The sequence below is a fragment of the Suricata suricatta genome, chromosome 9, assembly GCF_006229205.1.
Source record: "Suricata suricatta isolate VVHF042 chromosome 9, meerkat_22Aug2017_6uvM2_HiC, whole genome shotgun sequence".
NCBI lineage: Eukaryota > Metazoa > Chordata > Mammalia > Carnivora > Herpestidae > Suricata > Suricata suricatta.
The window spans coordinates 16,684,142-16,697,060 of record NC_043708.1 but is presented as its reverse complement, the minus strand read 5'-3'; positions in this window follow the sequence as shown (position 1 = coordinate 16,697,060).

The window sequence follows — 12,919 nt, the reverse complement described above, 5'->3', positions numbered from 1 at the left end:
CTCACTGCCTGTTCCTAGAAGCACATGAAAGAAACTCAGATCCAAGTATACTGCATTCCCCTCACCAAAGCCACCTTGGAGAGAACTTGCCCTGAGATCCAGAGACATGGATTCTATTAAGAGCTCAGCCACAGAGTTACTTTGATTGAGTCATTTAACCTTTGTGCTCATCTAAGTGCCACTCCTGGCCTGTGTGGCAGGGACATTTTGAGAAGTCCATGCCTATGACCCCTTCTCTGTGTGTTGCTATTAGAGAGACATGGTCAGGACACAGCTGAGTAGAGGGCTAAGAAATGAATGAAGAAAACAGAAAAAAATGATGCTCGTTTTTCTTTTAAAGTAAATAACAAAGAATCTGTACCTTTGATTTTCATGATACTAAGAATGTGCAATTTGACGGTTTTATTTCATATCAATGTTGTTTTACGTGAACCAATTTAGTGTCACATATCTTGTTTTTCAAAGTTACCTGATGACAATCAGAATAATTTCACTTAATCTGAGAGATGTTAAAATTAAAATCGGTTAGCAAAAGCACCTTCCCATTCATGTTTGTGCCAAATATTGTCTAGTTCAGTTTCTTACGGAATGACTGAAATGAAGAGAACAGCCTTTTTGCCTGTGATCTTTCTGTGAATAATAGTAGAGAAACGGCTATGAAAATGTCATCTATTAAAATGTAAATAATTTTCTCTGTGTAATTGTAATATATATTAATTGCAGAAAATCTAAAAAACACACGAAGTATAAAATAAAAATTGCCCGTATTCTCAGCACCCAGAGCAACCAAGTGCCACCATTTTCATATCTGTGTGTATTCTTCTTTAAAAAACATAAAATTGGGATAATTCAATCTAAACAGATCTAAATCTTATTTAAGCACCTTATATTTATACAATTACTTTTTGAACATAATATTCCATCTTATTGGTACACTAACCTTTATTTAACCAGTGGTCCAATGAAGGACAGTCAGATTAATTTTTTTTCATTACTATTTTTAAGGTAACATAGACATCTTCATGTTTTTATACTTTGAATAATTGGGAAAATTAGGTAACGGTATGAATATTGTTAAGCTGTTATTTCATATAATCACATTCTTTCAATAGTCCGTACCAATTTACTGATTTACCTGCAGTATACAGAAACCCCTGTTTTACCCTAGCCTCGCTGACACATTGCTAATGTAACAAGGTTGGAGACATTGCTGATGTCTTCTTGGTAAAATCATAAAACAGACTCCAACCAGATGTTGACATAACACCTGACTATTAACAGCAGTTAAACAAATTGAAGAAGCGTCTTTAAACTCAATCCTGAAAGCTCTTCCTCAACATTTGAAACGCTTTAGGCAACAGAAGAAGAAAGAATGCATTAATTTGAACCTAGGGGTCCATATGCTGTCTACAAATCAGACCCATTAGCTTTACTTCCCTTCGGGTTTGGCTATCATGTGGAAACCATCTTCGCCGCCAAGGAGAGATAAAAGTGTACATTAAAAATACATTGCGCCTTATCTCACGGAAGCAGGTGAAGACGCTTTCACTCTTTAAGCAGACTGACTCTACCTTTTTGTGGCATGTGTTTCACGAGAACTCCACAGAAACGCTAGCAGCACGCAGTCGGAGTGCGCTGGCTCAGAAGCGGTGTCTGCCATCTGCTTGGGCTAAATGGAACTGCCCAGCCTTTGCCTCCCTGCCCTTGAAACTCGACTATTGGAATTTAATTACATGATTGTATGATTAAATCAGAGAGATTGAAAGGTTAAAGCTAACGTCCCTAGAGGTGAAGCAGGCCCCAGGCTTCTGAAACAGCTGGTCTGGGGGAGAGGGCCCGCCTCGCATGTCAGAGAAGGGAAGGTAATGAGTTTTTCTGGGGGTGACACTGATTTTGTTTTATTAGATGTGGTGATGATTGGGAAAGGGTTTTAAGTTCTCAGGTCCAGAAAATGAATTTGAAAGCTGCTTTTTTTTTTTTTCTTAAGTCAAAGTACTCAAGAATTTTTTCCCCCCTTTTATTTAGCTCTTCGAATCCTTTTGCTCTTTAGAGTAATTTTGAGAGTCTGGAACATATTGTCTGAAAGTTAAGGATGGCAAGAGAGTATCTGGAACTTATTTTCAATAGATGTGTTGTCTTAATCTTTCCTCCAGCAACTCAATGTTGCTCTGGTGTCAGCATCAAGATATTTTGTGATGGACATTGACCTTGTGAGTGGAATTCAGAGTCCTTTTAGAAGACCCATCAGAAATTAGCCAATGAGAGGAGATATTCATTTCTGAACAATCACCTGAATTTTATAACATACTGTGGCACAGAGCATAGCAGGAAGTGATGGAGCCCAGACTCAGGATAATAGGATTTATACTGGGAAGCAGAACCTGGCTCCATCACTTCCTGGTATTGGAAAATTACTTAACCTGTACTTGACTCAATTTTCTCATCTGGGAAATGGACTAAAAATGGCATCTACCTCATTGAATTACTAATCAGGTGAAACTGGCTAGTTACTGCCAGGTACCTAGAATGGGGCCATTGTAAAGTGAGTTCTTACTGTTGCTAGATCAAATGAGGGGCATTTGTGGTTTGTCTTTCATTTGATTGTTCACATACTTGCAAAGTTTTCCTTTCAGAGCTGTCTAATGTGCTACTTCTACATTTCTTTGATAAATTCTCCTATGCATGCAGAGTGTGCCATAAGAATTATCACATAGGTTGATGACAGTATCATATGACCCGATGGCTGCAACTGTAGAATTTTTGGCATGGTTTGGTGATGAAAATTATTTTGGCCAGGAGAAGAGTAATAAAAATGGAGGCACTGTTACTCAGAGGACATTCAAATCCTCAATGGCAAAGCCCATCTCTCACCCTACCTTCTACTCCCCTTAATTTAGCTTCTTTGCACCCTGTCATCTTGAAGCATTCCACACTTGTTATATTGGTTTATGAAAAGTTTATTCATAAAGGATAAGAAAATGTGCTGCTTTCACCTGGGAAGCAGTGTTATTATCAAATCAGCAGTTACTTGCAGAGATCTACAAGAGAAACAATGTCTGCCATGCAAATCAGCTCTTACTAGTGACTGCAGAGATCAAAGGAAGGATAGACTTCAAATGCAGAATGACACAGTCATGATAGGCCTGGGTAAAAATTTTCCACTAGTGCGTATGGTGAATATTGGAAACTGTATTCCTTTGTCCTTTAGGTTTTGTTCCTACAATTATAATAAGACTTGTCTGCATTTCCACACCTGGAAAGGAATGTCACCTGGTTAGTACTCAGCTCTCTGCAATCTCAAAGCCCTTATTCTTGACCAGGATGCCGTATTGCACTGTGCAGAGCAATGCAAGTGCCAAGATAATGATTACTCAATATTTATGGAAGTTTCTATGGACTGGGATCTTCGAAAGAAATTTAAAGTGCATCCTCACATCAAAAACACCATGATAATCAGCTCTACTTCACAGATGAAGAAACTAAAGTTTTGGCATCGAATGGGCCAAATTTACATTCAGGTCCTGTAAGTGAAAGCCCATTCTTTTCTTAATTGTATCGTATTAAAATAGAAATTTAGTCTAGAGTTTGAAAAGGAAACAAATAGCTACATATGTGAAACATTAGGAAGCAATAAAAAATGATGAAAAGAGTTTATGTATAAGAATCTGGAAACCCAAGTTCATGGCTCTGATCTGCCACAACTCTCTGTATCAACTTAGATAAACCAGTTAAACATTCTATACAATGAGAGAATTTGATGGATTACTACTGATCATCCTTCCAGATGACCATTTTGAATAAAAGTATTCAATTATTGCTATAGACCATAAAAATAAAGGCGATTAAAAGGAGAGAGACCTCTTTCTGAAAAGTATGGACTATATCTGATATTTCCAATTTATTAGTTTTCTTACACTTTTTTCTTTCCTTATTTTAATGTTTGTTTATTTTTGAGACTGAGTGAGACACAGAGTGTGAGCAGGGGAGGGGCTGAGAGAGGAGACACAGAATTCAAAGCAGGCTCCAGGCCCTGAGTTGTCAGCACAGAGTCCGAAGCGGGGTTCAAACCTACCACCAGAGAGATCATGACCTGAGCTGAAGTTGGATACCCAATGGACTGAGCTATCCAGGTGCCCCTAGTTTTCTTTCACTTTTCAACTCATTTTTGCAAAAGGTTTCTTTTACTCCAAACATAGAACTACTTTGACAATGGTATCCAATGATTTTCCATTTCTTATTTTTAATTGTTTTAACTATTATTATATCAGTTAAAGGATCTTTATGTGCCATGAAATGTGATTCATTGAGATTCTGATGAAAGCTATAAGATTTTTCACTGAAAAGTATGCTAATGCATAAAAACACATTTTTACATGTAGTCGCAGGTGAGTCACAGTGCCAAATACTGCATTGAGTTCAAGAAGAGGGAGTCTAGGGAAAGTCCTGTGAATTTGTCAAAGACTTTGTAAATTTCAATGTTAAAGGTTGAACAAAACTCAGAAATGATTGTAGAGGGAAGAATTTGAACTAATGAATGCATTGGAAGTTTGTGGAATTTCTTTTTGAAAAAAGAAACAGTGTTAATCCTGGAAGCATTAGAAATGATCTTATTTAAAGTTTTTCTTTTATAAATCAGGCAAATTATCTATCAGAAAGGAAAACAAACTTTGACATTATAAAATAACTTGACTAGATTATTTGCCCCATTTCCCCACTCCCAACCTAAGCCAAGGGCAAAGGAAGTTATCAACATCTGAGATATGTTACAAATGATTTCTTTTTAAGTATGTATGTGGGATTTCCATTTCTTTCCATTTTCGTTTCCCAAAGAGAAAGATCTTACAATCTGTTTTGGCTTGAATGTCATGCTACTTCTATCCATGAGTTTGTAGGGGTAATGGAGAACAGAACTAAGTGGCATCTTGCTGTGCACATAGGAGAAAGAAAAGACAAGATAATTAGATAAGCAAAGTGATAAATAGCTTGGGTGACAAACACATGCTGACTACTGCTCTTTTCTCCGGATTTGAATCAGAGGTGACATCCCCTGTTACTTCCTTTTACCATTTTTCTACCAGTGCCAAGGATGGGCGGTATCAAGTGAACCCATATGAATGTTGCTTTAGCCCCTGAATGAATGACTTTGAGCAAGTTGTTTAATGACTCCAAACCACATTTTCTCATCATTTGCAAGTTTGTTGATAGGCTAAAAAATTTTTTGAAGACCATAGTGTAATTTTTAGCACATAATAGATATTCAACAATGATGATTTTCAAGAAGATTGTGTATAAAAATAGTGCCTTTAGGAAAATCTCTGCTGGTGGTATAGTACTTGTTCAAAGCAAAAACAAACAAAAAAAGTAAAGGATAATAGTTATACAAAATCATAATGAGCATTCTGTGTTCTATTTTGGAAAAAATGGGGGGAAATATATTCTCTAGGTGTTCTCCACCAGTGGTATATAAGAAACTCATGTATACGTGATTGTGTATATATGTATATATAGCCTCTTTTATATATATGTAGATCTATCTAATCTATATCTCCCTATATCTCCATATCTATCTATCTATCTATCTATCAATCTATCTATCCATCTACCTAGAGATTTATTGTAAGGTATTGGCTTCCATGGTTATGAAAGCTCAAAAATCCCAAGATCTGCTGTTAGCAAGCTGGAAATCCAAGAGATCCAATGGTGTAGATCCAGTCCAAGTCAAAAGACCTGAGAACCAGGGGAGCTGATGGTGTAAGTTCCAGTTGAAATGCCAGCAGATTTGAAGCCCAGCAAGAGCCAGCGTTTCAGCTCAAGTCTGAAGGCAGAAAACAATCAATGCCCCAGCCCAAGAGTAAGGCAAGAGGGGCTCAGTATTTTGGTTTTATTGAGATCTTCAATTGATTGAATGAGGTCTACACACATTCAGGCGGATTACCTACTTTACCCAGTTAATCTCTTCCAGAAACACCTCATAGATAAATTCAGAGCCAAATGTTTTGGCATCCTGTGGCTCAGTCAAGTTGACATGTTAAATTAATCATCACACCATAGAATTGTAGATGCTCAGAATTTGACAAATATGGAATCTGCCTGACTCTGTATGAATTGGATGTTCCTTATGACTTCTTTTTCATAATAAGAAGACTGCTACAAGGAGAGACAGAGCACACTGGTAAAGACTACAGTCCCAAAATCTGGGCAAACCATAATAGGTATGACTTATTCTTGAGTGTGAAGTAGGACACCACCTACTGAGCTCTGCTGTCCCTAAATCTGACCAGTAGAGTCAATAAGGGTCAAATTTACTTGTCCGACCCATTGGAGTTATAACAGTAAACACTCATCTTGAAACTTTGCTTTGCCTTTCTTGAATAGGGACATAAGGTCAAATCCCATAGACAAAATGGAATTTGATCATGAGAGATGCAATGTCCCGGGCAAGAAGTCTATCATAATGACTATAAGGTCTCACCTACAGTCACCTGAAAATTCGCCAATATCATCCTTAAGTTTAATTATCCATATCCCTTTACCTTGCTTATGATCCATCTTTGGTTCCAACAGGCCTTAAAAGGGGTGTGTCACCATTCTGAAATTTGGCCACTCTTGAAAAAAGTGATACCTTGGTTTCCATGAACCAGTCAATTCTTAGTATACTTTTTGAGCATGACAGGAAACACATGTCAACACCTAACACAAAAATTTGTCTTGGTTAAATTTGAAAGACTAGCCACTGGACATTCAATCTCACAGAATCTACTTAGTGTGCTTATCAAATTATAATAAATTTTATTTAAGAAGAGTTTTGAATGCAGTTAAATGAACACCTTTGACACAAAATGTTTTGTAGTCTATTTTCTGTCACCATTAATACCCAGTAAACTCTCTGCCTCTCTTTTCCTTATAGAGCCTTCACTTCAACATGTAAAGATTTTCTTTGTTTTCTTTCTTTTCTTGGCAAGCAGAAGAGTTGTCATATCCAGGGTACCAAGGCTTCAGCTCTGGTTTGTCATCTGGTGATACTATCACATTTAATTTTTAAAAGAGAAAATTGTACTGGTGCCCACAGGCCATAGAAATGTCAAAACTACTAAAGAGTTTGATCCTCCCAATGGGTTGGGAAAGCTCTCTGAAAATCCTGTGGATGTAACAAAAGAGCAGAGAAAGACAGAAGAGAAAGAGAAAGAAAAAAAAGTAAAGCAGTATTTATTTCCCCTAAACTGATGTAGCAATCAACTTTGCAATTACCAAGATCCATTTCACTGGACTTTATAACTGGAAATGAAATGAGTGAGAAATGAGAATCTCTAATGAAGGATCAGGTCCCCACCCATTGCGTTATCATCACATTCCACCAATTCCAACATTCACTTGCCAGCTTTGTAATTTGCAGCTTATTTTCTCATACCTCGCCAAGCGATTCGCATTCATGGGCGTTATTGCCGTTTAACACGCAGACAAGTAGAAATATGGTTTCAGATCTGATGGGCTCGGCATTTTTTTTTTGTCTAGTTGAGTTTGTTTTGCTGCCTCAAACAAATGTCTCTGGAGCTCTGTTTAATTTAGCATGTCAAACTGCTTCCTTCGAAGGCGATTTGGAAATGCTTTATATATACGATAGACACAAAAAGCCAGAAAAAATGGAGTGGGGAGTGATGCTTAAATGAGCAACCATGAAAACCCGAGCAGGGCTGCCTATCAGCGTGAATGTGATTTCCATTTCTATTAGATGAACACTATGCGCTCAGGAATTGAAACTGAAGAGAGGGGGCACAAGGCATTTCACAACTATAAGCTATAAAGAAGACATTTCTTATGCAGCAATTTCTCTGGCTCTTTTTCTTTTAATTTTTTAATTGTCTTTAACTATAACCTCTTAGTGGCAAATCAGTATTTATCTAGGGACCCAAATAGACATTTTCCAGAGGTCTCTAAGCTCCTAGGGATTCCATTGTTTATATATTCTTGATACTAGATCCATATCAGATGTATGATTTGCAATGATATTCTCTCATCCGTGGGCTGCCTTTTCACTCTCATGGTAATGGCCTGTGATGAAAGAATATTTTTAGTTTTGATAATGTCTACTTTATCATTTTTTGCTTTCCTGTTTTTCATACCACTCGATTGGCAGGTCTCCAACAGTGCCCAGTGTTCAGTGCATTCAGATATTTTAAAAATGTTCTTTAAAAATGGAATCAGACTTAGGGCTGCTGGGTGGCTCAGTTGGTTAAGCCTCTGACTTCTGCTCAGGTCATGATCTCATGGTTAGGGGTTTGAGCCCCACATTGGGTTCTCTGCTGTCTTCACTGAGCCCATTTTGGATCCTCTATCTCCCTCTATCTCTGCATTCACCACCAGCTCCCTCCCACCCTGCCATGATCACATATACACATGTGTGCTCTCTCTCTTAAAAATACATAAACATTAAAAAAAAAAACTGGAATAAGCCTGGACTTTCTGAGAAGGAATGATGTTTAATGTTGAAATTACGGAAATATAGGCTGATGATTTCTCACCACTGGTTCCAAAATCTGAAGGGCTATTGAGATGAAAAGTTTTTATAATTCAGTTGTGAGTTAAACCTGTCCTAAATTGTCATGAAGCTAGAATCAGTCTTTTTTTTCATCCCAATTAGTGGGAATATTAGTCCATTTTGTTTTAGAAGTATCAATATGCTTAAGATGCTATCCCAGACTCCAATAATTCTCATAATTGGCATATATACTGAAATATTATTTTTTCCCTGGAATGCCAATAAACTTCATTTTTTAAGGTGGACAATTTGATGATTTAAAATACAAATAAGTCTTGAAATTATTACCACATTCAAGTTAACATATCCATCACCTAACATAGTTTGCTTTATGTGTGTGTGTGAGCGCGTGCACGCGTGTGTTTGTGATGAGAACACTTGAGGTCTTTTCTCCTAGTAAATTTCAGCTGAATTACTTTTTTAAAATCTAAGATATTCTATATTTTGAAGAACTTCTGGAAGGGTTATGAGCCTGCAATGATAATAGTAGCTAACACGGGTGTAATGCCTTTTAGTTTCTAACGAGCTTTCCTGTATTATCGCACTTGAACCTTACCAAAGATTTTTATAGAGTGTGTTAGGCCTATTTTACAAGTAAAAACACTGATGCTCAAAGAGATGAGGTCTGTTAAAGAAAATTAGAGCAGGATAGAAGGTGAAGCAGTGAGGATACATTTTATTTTATTTTTTTCAAAAGCTATTGTAATAAGGAAAAACAGACTGAAGTATTAATGGGTTATATTCTGAATCCAGCATGGACCAGTGGGAATTATAACCAAAGAGTTGAGGCTGGGCATCAATGGATGTGAAATTACTAGGAGGGGATCTTTAGAGTAATGGGAGATTCTGGCTAAGCTGACTTGACAAGATTATTGCTGAAAGCAGGTCTGTGTGAGCAGACACCAAGGGATATAGATAAGGAATTTGGTTAGATATTGAGGATGGTCAGATATTGAAGGCTATTCAGGAGTCTTGCTAAAAGTGGATTCTACAAAGAAGAACATGGGGTCCCAAATTTGAAGCCTAGACAGAAAGAGGGCTTGAAAGGGCCTGGCAAATTTTGGACAAGAATAGAGTCTTTGCCAAATGACTTCTCCAAAAGTGATGAAGTGTCAGAACTGAGAGGTTAGATCTCATGGCTTCTGGCTCCAAATTCCAGGGGACAACATAGTATTTGTTTCTCCAGCACATAGGAGAAGATTTACTAAACAAGTTCACGTCTATGCAAAGTTTAGCCAACACTATGTCTATGTGCTGCTAGAAAAACTCAGGTGATTCATCGAGAGAGTGGGCAAGAGTGAGACAGAGAGAAACAGAGAGAGAGAGAGAAAGTCAGTCTATACCAGACACACTTTCTGGACTTGATAGACAATTGTAATTTTCTATTATTATAGGCCTGGAAACCTGAAGCCAGAGAGTAGTGTGGATAGGGGAAGGGGGAAAAATAAGTTACAGAGAGAGAGGGAGGTAAACCATGAAACTCTTAAGTGCTGAGAACAAACAGGATTGATGGGGGGTGGGGAAGAGGGGAAACATGTTGGGATGAGCACTGGGTGTTGTATGGAAACCAATTTGACAATATATTTTTTTAAAAAGGATAAAATCAAGAAGATAAACAAGATTGTGGATGTAAGCTGCTCTACAAGTCTCTTCCATGGGATAGTTCCTAACAAATATATAGAAGGGGCATATCAGCTAGATGAGATTTTAGGGGTATAGAGAATTTGGGGACCCTTTCCATGACTCTTCTCTGTCAGCTTACATAGGCATTCTAACAGATTTAACTGGTTTTATTCCTTATTCATTAAGGGGATGAAAATCCATACCAAGAGAAACACATGAAAATGTTTCCATAGCTATGCCTTAGTGTGAATAATATTTTTTAGATCCCTCTCTGAAGGCTGAAGGACTCTGAATTTGAGATAGAGAAGGAAAGGGTCATCAAAGAGCCCTGAAATGGTTCTTATAATTTTGGGAGTTCAGCTCTCACACCTTCTAATACGATGTTACTTGTTAACTGTGAGTCTTTGGAGAAGAGTTGTTAGCCTCTTTAAGCTTTAATATTCTTTTTTTCTTTTTCGTTTTCTGTTTTCCTTTCCTAGAGGAAGCAACACATTTAGCCAACCTTTCAATATTTGTAAAGCTCCATCTTTCTGGCAAATAATTTGGAGGCTAAGAACTCACTTTGTACACCTGCCATTTGGGAAGGGGGTGTCATTGGAATGTAGCCATAGTGATCGAATAGTTGCTTAAATAGTTATGAGCTTATTTCTAATGCAGATTCCATTTGGAAGTTGTGAAGAGATTTTTTTTTTAAGTCAGGACACCCGTGATTGTGCTTGACTTCACTCAACCCAACTGAGGTAGGACTTGGCGCTGAGCACTACTCTGAATCACCCCTGCCTCCTCTCCTTTCTACTTCTATGTCTGCTTGAAGCAAAGACTTGGAAAATTTACAACAATCCAGCATTTAGAAGAATATTTTTATTAAAAAAAAGTTTACAATTCTTCCAAGTTACTAATTAGCTTAGATTTCAAATGCATGGATAAGTTGGCAGGGCAAGGGAGGGGTAGAATAAAGCCCGAGTGGGACATTTCTTATTTTGTTTGATTCAAGCAAAACAAGCAGTTCTCCTATGCACATAACCAATCTTTTACGTAAATCCCTTCCTCTGGCACTCAGCTGAGGTGCAGGAGCCTGAAGGTGCTTGTACATAAGGAATGTACACGACATGCACCTGCAGTGGCTCAAGGCAGCCACTTCCCACACAAATCCTAACTTTTTTAAAACAAAATCATCTTTGCTACCATGGTTAGGAGTATCAGTTACCAACTAAAATCCCTTTTTCTTTAATTTTTCTTTTTTTTCCAGGAAATAATTCTGCTGAAACTAATCTTGTCATATTAAGGTAGGTAGGTTAAGTAATGTTTAAAAAATTTCCCAACTTGTATTACTTATAGGGTGTCAAGATAGTAATTCTCATTAGAGGAAAAAAAAACATAATTCTTTTTTTCTTTTCCCTGCTTCTGTGGCTCTTATGATTCTATTATTTGTAGTGGCCTCACCACCCTGATGTAGACTCATTTCTTCTCTCCCTTGGGCTGTTAAAACCAGGACAGGAAGCATTTTGTGACGAGCAGGATAGATTTCCAGAACTCCCTAGTGCTTCTAAATCTCCTGTTTTGGCTGGGGGAAATTGTCCTGCACAATTTGTAATATCAGACAGCAGTGTAAGGAGAGGCAAAATGTCAGGGCTGGAGAAGCAGAATGATGAGGGATAAATGTGATTGCCTAAAGCAGGGCTGAAGATGATCTCATTAATCTTTCATTTTATGGGCACTGGTACCTAAGACAGCAGGGACATGAATAGAAGAGGTGTGCTCTGACCACCTCATGGGACAAAACCTTCCCATGCTGGAATGTTACATGGCCCTGCTAATGCCAACATATAAAGGATTCTGATGTTCCTTCTGACGTTCCTGGTGCTGCCTCAAGGATCTCATTAGCAGAATATAGATGAATGTTCCTTGAATCTCTGTGGAAAACATTCACAGTTTGTGGGCTGTTGAAGAACATTGGAGTTTTTGTTTCTGAAAGAAATCAACTTTTTCTTAGATCATGGCGATTAAGAATAACTCATGGTAGGAGCACTGGGGTGGCTCAGTTGGTTAAGTTGTCAAGTCTTGATTTTGGCTCAGGTCATGATCTCGCAGTTTATGAGATTGAGCCCTGGTCAGGCTCTGTGCTGACAGTGTGGAGCCTGCTTGGAATACTCTCTCTCTCTGCCCCTTCTGGGCTCTCTCTTTCTCTCTCAAAATAAGTAAATAAAACTAAAAAACAATGTTCTAAGAATAACTCATGGGAGCATGGTAATTACTATTATTATTGTTGCTGATTAAATCTGGACCCCAATGATTCAATGCCATAATTGCTATCTGAGTAAACAATTTCCCATGAAATCATGTTAAGTCACAGTCAAATCTTCATCATTTCACTTATCTCATGTGACTGGTTCTGAATAGCCCATCCTAATCCTGGATTTACAAGTCAAATTGTTTATTTATGCATTTATTGAAATAGCATGGCGGACAAAGTGTTGTAGTGAAGTGATCAGTGTCTCAATGTGGAAGTCCACTGCACAGAAAATTACAGTAAAATATGATAGTTCCTATCCCAGAAGCAACAATGGAGCCATGAGGGAATGTGTGCTCATGTCTGCCAGGGAAGTGAAGAAAGTCTTCTTGGAGGAGGTACTGTTGGCATTGATTCTTGTAAAAGTAGGAGTTTGCCAAATGTGTAATTCAGGGGTAACTTTTCCAAGGAGAGGAAACATCATACAGATGCTTCTTACAAATTATACATACAAACTGAGTATTCTGATA